This window comes from Dreissena polymorpha, chromosome 6, assembly GCF_020536995.1.
Source record: "Dreissena polymorpha isolate Duluth1 chromosome 6, UMN_Dpol_1.0, whole genome shotgun sequence".
Taxonomy (NCBI): domain Eukaryota; kingdom Metazoa; phylum Mollusca; class Bivalvia; order Myida; family Dreissenidae; genus Dreissena; species Dreissena polymorpha.
The window spans coordinates 39,948,377-39,963,625 of NC_068360.1; the positions used below are offsets into that span (position 1 = coordinate 39,948,377).

The window sequence follows — 15,249 nt, forward strand, 5'->3', positions numbered from 1 at the left end:
TGATGTCAATGCATTGATTGACTTTTTGAATGTATTGTGTGTTGCTATTATAATACATGTAATGTATGCTCTAGCTATATATTTGTGTATTAAATGTTGTACTAAATAATAATTGAACCTTGCTCTGTGAAGATGACACTTTCTGCCTCAACTGGATAGAAAATTACTGGAAACGAAAATTTGCATGAGATAATATTGGGGAGCATGAGGAAACAATGAAAACAGGAGCTTGCTACTTTACACTCAGCTTCAAGAACAGTGATGTTATGAAGAAGGGTAACAATGCTAAGCTAGGACTTGAAAGAGGAAGTTGGAGATCGAGAGATAGAAAAGTTGAAATGCAGTAAAAGAGGTTAAAATTGAGCATATTTTATAAATAATTTTAGCAACATTCTAGTAAAACCTGGCTTAAATCATGCGCTTAAAGTGTTGTACCAGATTAGCCTACATGTATGTAGTCCGCTCAGGCTAATCAGGGACTACACTTTCTGTTTTGATGGTATTTTGTGTTTAAAGGATCTCTCTTCTAAGGGAAAATCCAGTTTAGGCGGAAAGAGATGTCCCAGATAAGACCATGCCGACTGCACAGGCTTATTCGTGACAGCACCTAAAGCTCATGCATTAAGCAGGGCACGCGCTGTCGTTCGCCATTTGAGCCATATGTGAAAATATTGAGAATTTGGCTCAAGAAAAATCTGATTTGCGAAAATGCTAAAATCTCGTAAAATTTCATTGAAAACATCCTCCATTTAAATCCAGACTGGTTTTCTATAGTGTTCTCTTTGTTTCAATGAAAGTGTTCGCAATTGAACAATAAATGTCTGCAAAACCGATCTGCACCAAAACATGAGCCATCGCTTGACCTTATTGTTATTGAAGCGCACGTGGTAGCTGGCCAATCAACGTTGAGTTCGCTCACACATAATATTGGGTCATTCATGCGCAGACACTGGATACTTGAAATACACAGTTTATATTGTCATCTGCCAGTTTGCCAACAACATAGCGGCGGATGGCAAACGTCGTATTTAAAGATAAACAAATGAAAAAAAATCGTAATAATAAATAAATAATTTCTATGCTGATCACTTTTCACCTTTCTACCGACTATTGATCAGAATTAAAGGATGATAGGCCTAATTATATAATTAGTTCTATGTCGATGCTGTAACACTTCTCAGTTTTTACTGATTATTGTTTTAAATTAAATGGTGATAATTAAGTTGTTTTTTACCCACAAACTGTGCTATTGTTCTGAGCAATATGTCAACCAAATTGTATATTAATTACGTATTTGCTAGGTTACTGGTTTTCATCATCTGCAGTCAAACGACACATTTATTTCATGTGCAAAACGCACACACTTTTTCGGACATTCGTTTTCGGATACATTATTTTTCGTTGATAATAATTTATTTTCGAAGTTCTTTATAGAAGAAATAGAATGACGAATACACGTGCGGTGATACGGACGGTGAAGTTTGTAATATATCGAATTGTATTCACCTGAAATTGCAATTGGAAAGACTATAAAAAAGAACAATTAGTAAGGGCTCTGGGTGGGGTGGAGGCTCTGCCCATTCCTTTAGGGTTCAACGGTTCCTACGGCTGCGGTTCCTTTAAGACCCTTGGCCTAATTTTCAAGATTTCAAATTTGAGACATATCAACACCAATGTTAAATGTACATGTATAAAATAACTTATGTTTGTACTTTGACAAGTACCATAATCATTATTTCTATATTGAAAACTGTATGTAATAAATTATGATATGTGATATGCCCTTTTTGTCATTAAAAGAAATATAAGCAAGTTGATTTTATATATTATTATTTCAAAACCAGTTTTCGCGCGCCAAAAAAACGAAAACTGGTTGGCTAGAAGAAATTTTGGGCCAGCGCTAGCCCTGATTAAGCCCAGTTTTCCGAGAGCATGACTTAATTTCATTGCTGTGTGGAAGTGAAGGTTTGTGTCTTGAAATTATTTTTTGGGTTAGTGTCTTGAAATTGAGTAAGCAGTCTAATGAAAGACATGCCTAGACCTTAAACTAATAATGTTATGAATATTTGATGATTTGTAATGTTGCACAAACAGTGGCCAAATTGCTTACATTAATGAATAAACTGATGATAGATGGTTTTCAAATCCAAAGTGGGTCTCAGGTTAACTCTGTTCTCAGCCTCAAAGTCTCTTTCTGCAAAATGTATATTTTATTTAAACTTTGGTCTATATTTTGGGACAGAGGTGTGATATTTATTTGTTGTTTAGATTGTTAAGTCGCTAGACTAATGGTGTTTTTTAAAACTATTTTAGTAATGGAGCTAGCGCTGTTTGAAAGCAGAAAAATCAAGTGGTTTTGAATGAAATTAGGAAATATAGATATTATAGAGTTTACTGTCAAATTTATAATAGAATTATGTCTGCAGTATTAAGGTAGCTTTAATATTGAAAGTGCTAAATCATGACATTTCATATACAAAACAAACTGTGCCATGTACACAATCTATCTTCATATTGATGTTGCTATCTCTGGTCCTATCTGTTAACAAAAGGCTGGGATGTTTAGACATTACATCAGAGGAGAGAGATTATTCTACCTGTTCAGATTGCAAGCCAAACACTGTGCAGTAGTCAGACAGAATTTATACTGTATGCAATATCTACTCTATGATTGTTTACATTAGACCTAAATTTATAGATTGTTTATATACAATGATGAGAGTTCATGTTTTTCATATTTTAACTCGTGCTATAAAATGTCAAAATTAGCTCAATCTTATGCGTTTTCCATTCATGATTTGTGTAAGCCTGGGGTTATGCTTATATACGGGCCATGCTCTGTGAAAAAGGGGGTTTAATTTATGTGTGTAAAATGTCGTCCCAGATTAGCCTGTGCAGTCTGCACATGCTAATCAGGGATGACACTTTTCGCCTAAACTCAATTTTTGCTAAGAAGAGGCTGTCTTTAAATGAAAATACAGTACAAGTGGAAAGTGTCATCCCTAACTAGCCTGTGTGGACTGCTCATATGTATTAAACCCTCTTTTCACAGAGCATGGCCCATAGTTAAACTAGCAGGATTTCAAGTCATTATCCTGTATGAACGTATTTAAACCAGTGTACAACCATGCATACTCTCACATGCTTAGGAATGCTGTATCAAAATAGGGTACCGGGAAACCATTCAATTTAACTGAATGGAAAATAAGTACTTTTTAAACAGAGATTCAATTAAAACAAGATTTTTTATAAGTAATTGCCACTAATAATTATTATCAAGATTTTTCATAAATTGCTTATAACTAATTTTACTTTTATTTATTACTTGTTTAAACCACAGTGGTCATATTCTGCTTGCTACTGTAAGAATGTTTTCCCCCGTTGGGCGCCCCACTGAAGGTGGTTGACCGGCATATTGACCCCTGGGCAGTTACTAACTGACCACTACAAGTTCAGTGATTTGAACAGGTGTATGGTGTACTGACTCTTGTAAGTAGGTCAGTCAATCAATATCACTATTGATCAGTGCAGTGACTGTACATTTGGTAGTATAGACCATTCAGTGGAGTACAGGGATTTAGTGATCAGGATTTGTGTAACTTGACATTCTTTGTGTTTGTTTAGATCAGGATATATGTAAAGAGTGTGTTAATTGAGACTTTGTGATTGTGTTTAGCTTTGCATTTTGAGCATTTTAGCCAGATTGGATTTAAAAACTACTGAGTTTCTATTGTAAGGTTGACCTTCACTAGGTATGTTTTATTGTGTGTTGATGAATGTTGTAGTTAACTGTTTTAATTTGACATGTTGAAGGTTGAATGACACTATAAGGCCGAAGGCTATCATTCACACAGTTTTTAGCGAGGCTGTTTTCGGAGAAAACCCGAGCTATTGTCATAGCCAGCTCGTTGTCCGCCGTCCGCCGTAGGCCTCATGCTAAAACCTTAACATTGGCCATAACTTTTTAAATATTGAAGATAGCACCTTGATATTTGGCATGCATGTGGTTCTCATGGAGCTGCACATTTTGAGTGGTAAAATTTCAAGGTGAACATCATCCTTCAAGGTCTAGGGTCGAAAAAACAAAGTCACGGGAAGTAATAAGCTTTAAATGGACATAGTTATCTGACCTGCCTACGTATATATTTTTGTTAAATAAATCAAAGCGGCGCAGTAGGCGGCATTGTGTTTCTGATAAACACATTGTGGTAAAAGGTCAAGGTCATCCTTTACGGTCTAGGGTAAAAAATACAAATTTAAGAGAAGTAATAAGCTTTAAAAAGGGAGATAATTATTCAATATTGAACATAGCCACTTTATATATTTGGCATGCATGTGTATCTCAGGGAGCTGCACATTTCGAGTGGTCAATCACAGTCACGGTTGTGGCTTTTAATTATTTGCTACTAAAAATAGAGATTTGTAAGCGACAATTATTTTCAAGGGAAGTAATTTATATAATTATAAATATCATATTATATATTTCCTTACCAACAGGGTTTTCATTAGGAGGCGGCCGGCGGCCGATTTGACCGCCTCAAATGTTATTCAGGCCGGCTCAAATTCTGAAAGAAAATTAAAACAAAACATCGGCAAATTTTCACGATGATGACGAGATATTTAGTATTCGTTAATATACTAACTGTCTGAAACGGAAGTAAACAACCTTAACCGATATACTGTGAAACCATTTATTTTCGACAGCACAAAATTTCGTCATTTTTATAAAAATGACGATTTCGTCAGCACTTAAATTCGCCGATTTCTTATTTTTAATTTTTTTAAAAAGCGTCAGTCAATATCCGATTTGTGTGTAATACATATTCGCGATTAATCGCAGTTGCGAAAAATCGTGGTACGAATGCGGGAACACACTTGAGAATCACTGCAGGAGGTGGGGCCTGTTTGTCACATGCCAATTAAGTAGTCTTTTGTTATCAAGGGACAGTAATGGACCCTCTTAATGTATGCCATTCACATGTTCATTGTTATGATTAGCGGACAAGTGGGATCGAATAACCGTTAGCGAGTGTTTGTTACAACGAAGCCAATTGCCAATTAGTCTTATTCTATTATTATAATTGCCAAAAGTAAACTACCGGTATAAAGATCAATAATGTCAATAATTTAAAAATAAATAGATTGATACATATAAAATAGTAGTAAGTGTGGTTAAACGCAAACAATCAAACAACAAACAGCAATTAAAATATTTATTATTAATTTGTGATAAATACGCATGTTGATCACACATCGTCATCTTTTCATTTGGTTTATTGTCTTTCATCTGCATTCGATGCGTGATGGCATATATGCAACACCCCTGAAAAACACAATGCACCTAATGGGTAATAAAGTTATAAACAATTAGCGCTAATTCATTACCATTCTACATAAACGGAGTTAACGCATTCGATACAGCTGTACTGCACATGCGTTTTAAAGAAGTGTAACGTGTCAGTTAAGTACCTTGTGTAATCTACATCCCTTTGTGTCTAAACCGGATTAATCTTGATTACGAAACAGCAGTGAATGTGTGCATGGATTATGTTGGAATTTAATGCCGCATGTCTACGGTAAAGTTTTAAAATATTGTTCAACTTAGTGTTTGTGTTTGTTCAAACATAGAGCATGATTGTTCGTTAGGATCTTAAATTCGCCGATCGGTCGACAGACGAAATTTATGAAAATTAGTGCCTGACGATTAATAATGGTTTCACAGTATGTTAACTGCTTTCTCATTGGTCGTATCGATATAATTGTCCAATCGCGGAGCGGGTAACGAGACTGTACGACTTTGATTCAAGGTCACAAACTGTGACAAAGTCAACAATTGGATATGTAAAAAAAAAGAAAAATAAACGACTTTTTCGTTTGTGTTTCGAGTAAGAACGATAGTTCGCTGTTTAAGTTATCTTGTTCCAGTTTTTTTAACGTTTATCATTTACCGGCACCTCCGGATAAATGCACTTTCCTGCTACACTTACATTTCGTTTTTTATTCGATTTTCGACAGATTTCGTTGATGTTTGTTTTTTTTTCCGCGGAGTTTTGATCCTCCGAGCGGTAAGTGGATTTATTTGTTACCACATTTTACAGGAGGGTGAGTCTTTCATTAGGATAAATGAAACTCTCGAGCCCCAAACTCTCCTGATTTTTTCCTGATTAAGGTCGGATTTGGTTGGCTTAAATGCTAAATATATTGAATTGGCACTGCAATGTTAAGCTATGTCCAAATGTGTATTTGAAAAAAATGGCCCAAAGAAGATTCCTCAGCAAAATATTTAAATCCTAAGATTGCATCAGCTGGGGCAACATATGCCCGATTTTTTTCCCAAATAATTGCCTAAGTTAATAAAAAAAACAATTATTCTCATGTCAACAGGCACACAATCTTTATAAACTTAATAATCAATTATTTCAGAAAAAGACAGTCATTGTGTACTCTTAACACAGTTTTACTTATAAATGTTCAGGTATTTGCTCATAAAATGCTTCAGTATTATTGTTTTAATTATTGTGATGTTTATCAGACTTTATTTTTCTTAAGGTAATTTACTCCTTTGGTAATAGTATTTGAATTGCTATTCACATACTCTTGGTAAAATGGGATCGTGTTAAGTAGAGGTTAATTATATTGAATGTTATTGTTTGACATGTGATAAAGATGTTTACAGTGTGTACTGTTTCTTCTTATTTGCAATAACTACTTGTGGACTAGTCATTTAAATTGGTTTAGTTATATATTTTGAAATGTCATAGTCATTATTGGAAGTTACAACTTATTAAAATGTTAAAATTTTCAGTGTTTGTTTAATTCAGATTTTCATTAATACTGTAAAGAATACATGTTATGTACTGCACAGAAATTATACATTAAGCTAGGGCCCGGGCCCTTCGCCCCCGACGGGGACATTCCACCTCAGACCCATGCATCTACATGAAAATTTAAAGAAATAGATTTTGATATTTGCTAGCCAAAGTATTTTTTCTGTTTTGAATCTCTTAAAAATACAGGTGTCTTAAAGCTCAGGAGAAGCGATTTCTTTGTTTCAAATAAGTTAAATTGCAGGTGCTTCCGGGGGTCTCTGGCCCCCTGCACCCCTGTCCAGGGTGTGCCCTGAACCCACCGTGGCCCTATCGGCACCCAGATTTTATTTTCAGGATTTCAAATTTGGGACAATTGACACCCCTGAGAGTTGATGTAACCTGAGGACTTTACAATTCACATTAACATCCTCTATTTTAACTGAGGAAAATCATGTAAAATATGTGCCCAAAATCGCTCAAAAGCCACGATTTGGCACCTTTATTTAAAAAAATTGGCCTCCTCAAATAACTCAAAAGCCTGCTACAAAGAATCCTAATGAAAACCCTGTACCAAGAATTGAAGTTCTTTTCACAGTTACTGTCAGATTTATTATTTTGATTATTTATAACTCAAATGATTGAGTTGTCAAAGGTTTTTATGTCCCCCACTATAGTAGTGAGGACATATTGTTTTTGCCCTGTCTGTTGGTCTGTTGGTTTGTTTGCGCCAACTTTAACATTTTGCAATAACTTTTGCTATATTGAAGATAGCAACTTCATATTTGGCATGCATGTGTATCTCATGAAGCTGCACATTTTGAGTGGTGAAAGGTCAAGGTCATCCTTTAAGGTCAGAGGTCAAATATATGTGGCCAAAATCGCTCATTTTATGAATACTTTTGCAATATTGAAGATAGCAACTTGACGTTCTTCGACGCTGTTTTTCTTTGAGTTAAAACGCACCACAGAGCGTCAATTGACACGTTAAAAAAATCAACGTCGGGAGGGGACACCCCTCCCGAACCACCCCTATCAGCCCTGGGGCGCCTGACAAAAATCCTGTGGAAAGCACTGATTTATCTTTCGTTAATAATCATATTTAGTTTATTGCCCTGTTTTGCGCATAATGGTTGGTTTATTGCTCTGAAGAAATAAAAAAAAATGTTTGATTTTACAGAAGGTTTAAATAGGCTTCAATTATTGAAAGCAATGTGATATCTTTGAGTACCAATTCATGTGCAAACTAATGAATGCAATCTCTGGTATTTATCTACCATGCACCCTGTCCTTCGCTTGAAAGTGTATATGTATGAGTTGTGTTGTAGGAAAACAGGGCTTAATGCACATGCTGAAAGTTTTGTCCCAGATTTGCCAGTGCAGTCTGCACAGGCTCATCAGGGATGATACTTTACACTATTTAAGAAATAGTAAACCCCACTGAGGTCCCAATGGCATTATAGTGACCAGCCAGGCAGCCACAAACCGTATATGGACCGAAGCCTGAGGCTGCCTGGCTGGTCACTATAATGACATTGGGACCAAAGTGGAGTTTACTATAATTTATTATATTACACTGAAGAGTGTCCCCTGTATCATTGTACAGTGTTGTACCGGCTTTTCCGTACTTCTATTTTTCGTGCAACTGAATGCGCAAACGATGACGTATATTGTGTGACGTAGTTTCTCTGACGAAACATTCCAGTTGAAGCTAAATTCTCTTTATGTTAAGTACATGTCGGACGTGGTGTTTTTTTTTAAACAGTTAGTTATTTGTTTAAGGCATCGAACGAATGCAAAACGTATTTCGGATTGTGTGTTTATCATACATAATTGTAAACTTCGATAGGAATAGATCTACAATAAAATAGTGTGATTTAAAATAAGTTTCGATAAAGTGATGGAAGAATAGAAAATGGAAGTGAATATCGTTTCGACTTTATTGTTATAAACATTGGATTAACGTTCGCATCGAGATAAGCGTGTCGTTTATTCTAAATTAGTTTTTTTTTGTTTACTCTTTTTAAACCTGAAAAAGTATCAATACTGTTCAATAAAACGCTTCAAAACAGTGCGCATTTAGTGGTGTGTAACCCCGAACGGTCCATATACAAAAAATAGTGACCGGTCCATATACTCTTAGGTTTCTCTATCGCATTTTACAGACTGAAACCGGTCATATAGATATAGAAGGACCAATATCTCTGAGGTGTAATATTATAACCGGTCATATAGATATAGAAGGACCAATATCTCTGAGGTGTAATATTATAACCGGTCATATAGATATAGAAGGACCAATATCTCTGAGGTGTAATATTATAACCGGTCATATAGATATAGAAGGACCAATATCTCTGAGGTGTAATATTATAACCGGTCATATAGATATAGAAGGACCAATATCTCTGAGGTGTAATATTATAACCGGTCATATAGATATAGAAGGACCAATATCTCTGAGGTGTAATATTATAACCGGTCATATAGATATAGAAGGACCAATATCTCTGAGGTGTAATATTATAACCGGTCATATAGATATAGAAGGACCAATATCTCTGAGGTGTAATATTATAACCGGTCATATAGATATAGAAGGACCAATATCTCTGAGGTGTAATATTATAACCGGTCATATAGATATAGAAGGACCAATATCTCTGAGGTGTAATATTATAACCGGTCATATAGATATAGAAGGACCAATATCTCTGAGGTGTAATATTATAACCGGTCATATAGATATAGAAGGACCAATATCTCTGAGGTGTAATATTATAACCAGTCATATAGATATAGAAGGACCAATATCTCTGAGGTGTAATATTATAACCGGTCATATAGATATAGAAGGACCAATATCTCTGAGGTGTAATATTGTGGAATATTTTGGTTATAGGAGGTCTCTTCTGAACAAAAATCCAGTCTAGTCGGAAAGTGTCGTTCTTTATTAACCTGTGCTGACTGCACAGGCTAACCTGAGAGCATTGTGCACATGTATTACACCCCATTTTGCCTTAGCAAGGCTTAATTATTTGCTGATGAACTGTTTTCTCTTTGGGCCAGGAGAACTCAGTCAGTAGGTATTTATATATTGATGAGGCTGTATTCCATGAAATATTAGTAGTAAGCTGTTTCTATTCTGGGTATATGCCATCCTAATGGCTTGATTCCAGACAGAGTTGGGAAACTGGCAATCTGGTTCTCTTAGCCTCCAGACTGTTGTATATTTGTATCTGTATGGAATTTCTAGATGAGATGAAGCTGTTTTGCTCTCAGCTGGTATATAATGTTGGAAGGAAAGTAAGACTGTGTGAGCTCTATACAGACCAGAGGGAAAGTGTTTCCTCATTGGCTTTTGTCCATAATATCTGCTATCCTACCAGCCTGCACTGTTAGAGATATATCTCAAGCCTTTCAACAGATTGGGAGAGTACTGAGAAGTCGCTATCTTTGATTCTGGTTTTGGTTTGGACGCAAATGTTAATCTCCAGAAGTAGTCTTAAAGGGACATTTTCACATATGAGTCATGTTCTGAGAAAACTGGGCTTAATGCATGTGCATAAAGTCATCCCAGATTAGCCTGTGCAGTCCGCACAGGCAAATCAGGGACGACACTTTCTTCCTAAACTTGATTTTTGGTAAGCAGCTTCCTTGAAACTGAAAATACCATAAAAGCAGAAAGTGTCTTCCCTGATTAGCCTGTGCAGACTGCATAGGCTAATCTGGGATGACACTTTACGCACATTCATTAAGTCCAGTTTTTTCAGAACGCGGCTCATATTTATCCCCACGCTTTTTTAAAAGTGTGGGGATTTTGTGGTTATCTTCGCCGTCTGTCCGTCCGTCCATCTGTCCTGGCCACTATCTCCTCCTACACTATAAGCACTAGAACCTTGAAACTTACACACATGGTAGCTATGAGCATATGTGCGACCCTGCACTATTTGGAATTTTGATCTGACCCCTGGGTCAAAAGTTATGGGGGTTGAGGTGGGGCCGGGTCAGAGATATTCCCTCATTTTTATGCCTCCGGTATGGTGCATTAGCCATAACTTTTGCAATATTTAGGATACAGTACACTCCACGCGTTTTCCCCAATTTCCCTCCATACTCCGCGGGTTTCGACCTGGAGGGAGATTAAGAAAATCCCGCTATACGCGGCGTTTGCATGATTTTGGATGCGGCGGTTAACTATCGGCAAAACTGATAAACCGACGCGGCGGCCCTCGGCGTTGGCAACGCGGGGAAACTCCGCGTTTTACGAGATAACGATCAATTTAATTTTGTTTGACTTCCTGATTTTCAAATAAAATTACATTTATTACAAGTACATACATGTACATGTAGTATAATATTTACAATTAAAAAAAACAACCAAGATAGATCGATCCCGACGTGGTTGTAGAAGTAGTTGTGGTTGTATAGAAAACTCGTTGATTTACGACACACAAAACGTCGTCTTTTAACTAATACTTACCAATTAATATAAACACAGTTTGCAACATTGTTTTTATTTTGATAATTTAATCCAAAGTTTTCATGTTAGCAGGTGATTTTCTATAATGAACATGTATACAAATGACCAAGGACCCTAAAAATCTCGCAAATCTGTGTGAATTGACAGTTTGACGTAATCAAAGAAAAGCCGCTTCCTGTCTAAAGGCATAACTTACTCAAGTAAACACGTTCAACGAATGCATAAGGAATGGTTTTAATTGTCGGAACAAAGTCTATTCTCTGCTCGCTAATGCATTGATTTTCTCTTTGTTTGTAGGTTATTCCAATGATTGCTAAAAGGTGGTAACTATTGAGTTGATAATTGCATTTAATATTCACAGTTGTATTCTTGTTGCGTCGACATTCTAAACAATGTTTACCAGTAATTATGGACCAAATCGGCAGAGTGACATTCACACATGTTAATCCCTTTTGTCAAAACACCGAATACAGCAGTCTACACAATAGGTCAGTAGACAAGCTTTGCGTGTTTTCATAACGTCAAACACTTAAAATCCAGTTCCGCCCAGATGTCTTCTGTAATCAGTTTACAGTACAATTAGTGTTAAAATAATTACTCTACTAAAATACCGTAACGATAAAGATTCGGCGTGTTCGATTTGAAATTATTTTAGAGGAAATATCAACTTATTCGCGATATAATTTCGTTAACAAATACCAAAGAAACTTTTAAACGAAATCAACAATGTTCTCTGCGCTACAAAGTTTGTATAAAAAAAATCAATACACGCACGCTTTGCAGGAGTATACATTGTACCTTGACCTTGTACATTGCAGCATAATTTTCGCGCGCTTTTGTCGGTAAATATACATGACTGTATATTGGAAGCATTTGTAAACGTCGTGTTAACAATTAAAAATCGTAGTGTGTTTCTGATTACTAATTATTATTCTCATTTGGAAATTTTACGGAACATTTATTCTTATGTCGTATGTGTTATGATTAAAATATTAATTTGTCAAATGTATTATATTAGACTAATTCATATTGTAGACGTACCTGTGAATTAAAAAACATAATTTTTATACGTATTAATTTTCTATACAATTATCTTTTTATACATGTACTACAGTATTTAAACAATTTATTATAACAATGTTTTTATTTTTTGGCATGCCCAGTAGCACACTGCTAACGCGGCGTTGCGCGGCGATCACTGATAAGAACGGAAGGTGTCTGCATTTACTGACTAGCCTAAAGTAATACACACCGCGGGAATTAGCGAATGCGGCGTAACGCCGAGCGTTTTATCGAGTTCACCTCGCTCTTCCAACGCCGCGTGAACACTCGCTAGCAGAAAAAACCGCGGAGGGAGCGCGTTTTTTGGGGAAAACGCGTGGAGTGTACTGTAGCAACTTGATTCGAATGCATGTGTTATAATCTCATGGAGCTGCACATTTTGAGTGCTGAAAGATCAAGGTCTGCATCCTTCAAGGTCAAAGGTAAAAAAAACAAATCCAAGGGAAGTAATAAGCTTTAAAGGGAGGTAAGTAATGAGCCTGCCAAATGATAATTTAAAAAAAAATGCGGCGCAATCTGACAAACACATCTCTTGTTTTATGTTATTTTACATTAAGTTCTTCATTTCTACACCGATTCACTTCCAATTGCTACTGGACATCCCCAGGTTTTTTTTGGGTTGTGGGGGAAGGGGCCTTTAGCCCTTATGTGGCGGAAATTTTACGCGGGATTTTCCACTTTGGGGAAAAATTGTGCGCATGGGAATTTTCGCGGCGTTCCCCTTTTTGGGGGATTCGTTTACTTACTCTCTCATTATTACAATACATTTGTACATGTTTGCACTATATTTATTGTTTTTTATACGCCCGTATAAAATACGGGACGTATTATGTGAAACCCCTTGGCGGCGGGCGGCGGGCGGCGGGCGGAAGGCATCACTTTGTCCGGACTCTAATTCAAATTGTATTCATCCGATCTTCACCAAACTTGGTCAGCAGTTGCATCTAGTTGATATCTAGGCCAAGTTCGAATATGGGTCATGCCGGGTCAAAAACTAGGTCATAGGGTCAATAAGTGCATTTTCGAAGGGGCCACTTTGTCCGGACTCTATTTCAAATTGTATTCATCCGATCTTCACCAAACTTGGTCAGCAGTTGCATCTAGTTGATATATAGGCCAAGTTCGAATATGGGTCATGCCGGGTCAAAAACTAGGTCATAGGGTCAATTAGTGCATTTTCAACGGCGCCACTTTGTCCGGACTCTAATTCAAATTGTATTCATCCGATCTTCACCAAACTTGGTCAGCAGTTGCATCTAGTTGATATCTAGGCCAAGTTCGAATATGGGTCATGCCGGGTCAAAAACTAGGTCATAGGGTCAATAAGTGCATTTTCAAAGGGGCCACTTTGTCCGGACTCTATTTCAAATTGTATTCATCCGATCTTCACCAAACTTGGTCAGCAGTTGCATCTAGTTGATATATAGGCCAAGTTCGAATATGGGTCATGCCGGGTCAAAAACTAGGTCATAGGGTCAATTAGTGCATTTTCAACGGCGCCACTTTGTCCGGACTCTAATTCAAATTGTATTCATCCGATCTTCACCAAACTTGGTCAGTAGTTGCATCTAGTTGATATCTAGGTCAAGTCCGAATATGGGTCATGCTGGGTTAAAAACTAGGTCACTGGGTCACTTAGTGCATTTCAAGGATTTAGCATGGTGTCCGCTCTCTAATTGAAGTATTTTTCATCCGATCTTCACCGAATTCGGTCAGAAGTTGTGTCTAAATGATATCTAGGTCAAGAACAAATATGTGTCTTGGCGGGTCAAAAAATAGGTCACAAGGTCACTTAATGAATTTCAAGCGTTTAGCATGGTGTCCGCTCTCTACTTGAAGTAGTTTTCATCTGATCTTCACTGAATTTGGTCAGAAGTTGAGTCTAAATGATATCTAGGTCAAGAACAAATATGGGTCTTGCTGGGTCAAAAACTAGGTCACTTAATGCATTTCAAGCATTTAGCATGGTGTCCGCTCTCTAATTGAAGTAGTTTTCATCCTGTCTTTACCAAATTTGGTCAGAAGTTGTGTCTAATTGATATCTAGGTCAAGTTCAAATATGTGCTGCTTAATTTTCAAAAATATATCATTTTGCCACTCAAATGGTAAAGCTATCAAGTTGTCCAAAACCTTCAAACGGGCGTATCTTGTGACAGTTTGGCACTCTTGTTTCATAATTTATTACGTTTTGCAAGATTAAATTGAAATAGAATTGAGATATTATAATCATGAGACACATGTTTCTATTAAAAAAAAAAAAAAAAAAAAAATTTTTTTTTTCAAGGGGAAATTTTGGTTCTGAAAGGGGAAAAACCCAGCCTAGTTTGGTGGGGGAAGACGCCGATATTCGGCGTCTGTTATATAAGGTAAAAAACCCCTGATCCCTTATGACAATACGGTCAATCTCAACTATCCATGGCCCCACCACCAACCCTGGCGTTACCCCTGGGTCAAACATGCGACATGGGGAGACACCTTGGCCTCTGCCGCGCCATTTCTAGTTTTGTATTGAAGTTTGTCATTAAATGCTTTAAATTTGATGAATGTTAACAATGGAACTAAATGGCCCCAGTAAAAAACAAGAATACAATTAAAGAAAGAAAAAAACTAACCCACAAGTGGTCACAAACCACTGACCTTTGGAGTAGAAGTCTAGCACTGAAACCACTGGGCCAACCGTGCACATAAAATGAGTGATGTATTTAATACCTTATGTAAGCAATCCTTGTAATATAACAAAGTATAACAATATCAACAGAACTCTCCAAATTATTCAATCATTTTGCGTTTGTAACGCTTTGTAAGGCCACGACTTTTATATTTCTTGGTTTACAAAACCGCCGACCCTAATTTTTGGAAAATGGAAAAAAAAATAAAATCGGAAAATCGTCTTTTTTT

At 36.7% G+C, this 15,249-nt stretch overlaps 1 protein-coding gene and 1 long non-coding RNA gene across 3 annotated transcripts in view; both read left to right on the top strand.

The window, feature by feature from the left end:
• Nucleotides 1–15,249, top strand: part of LOC127834953 (lysine-specific demethylase 6A-like) — a 90,744-nt gene that overhangs the window by 24,895 nt on the left and 50,600 nt on the right. The gene's annotated exons all lie outside the window — the stretch shown is intronic.
• LOC127834992 (uncharacterized) lies at nt 13,144–14,418 on the top strand. The gene is made up of 2 exons (XR_008028297.1): nt 13,144–13,349; nt 13,506–14,418. It is a non-coding gene; the product is annotated as an uncharacterized LOC127834992 (long non-coding RNA).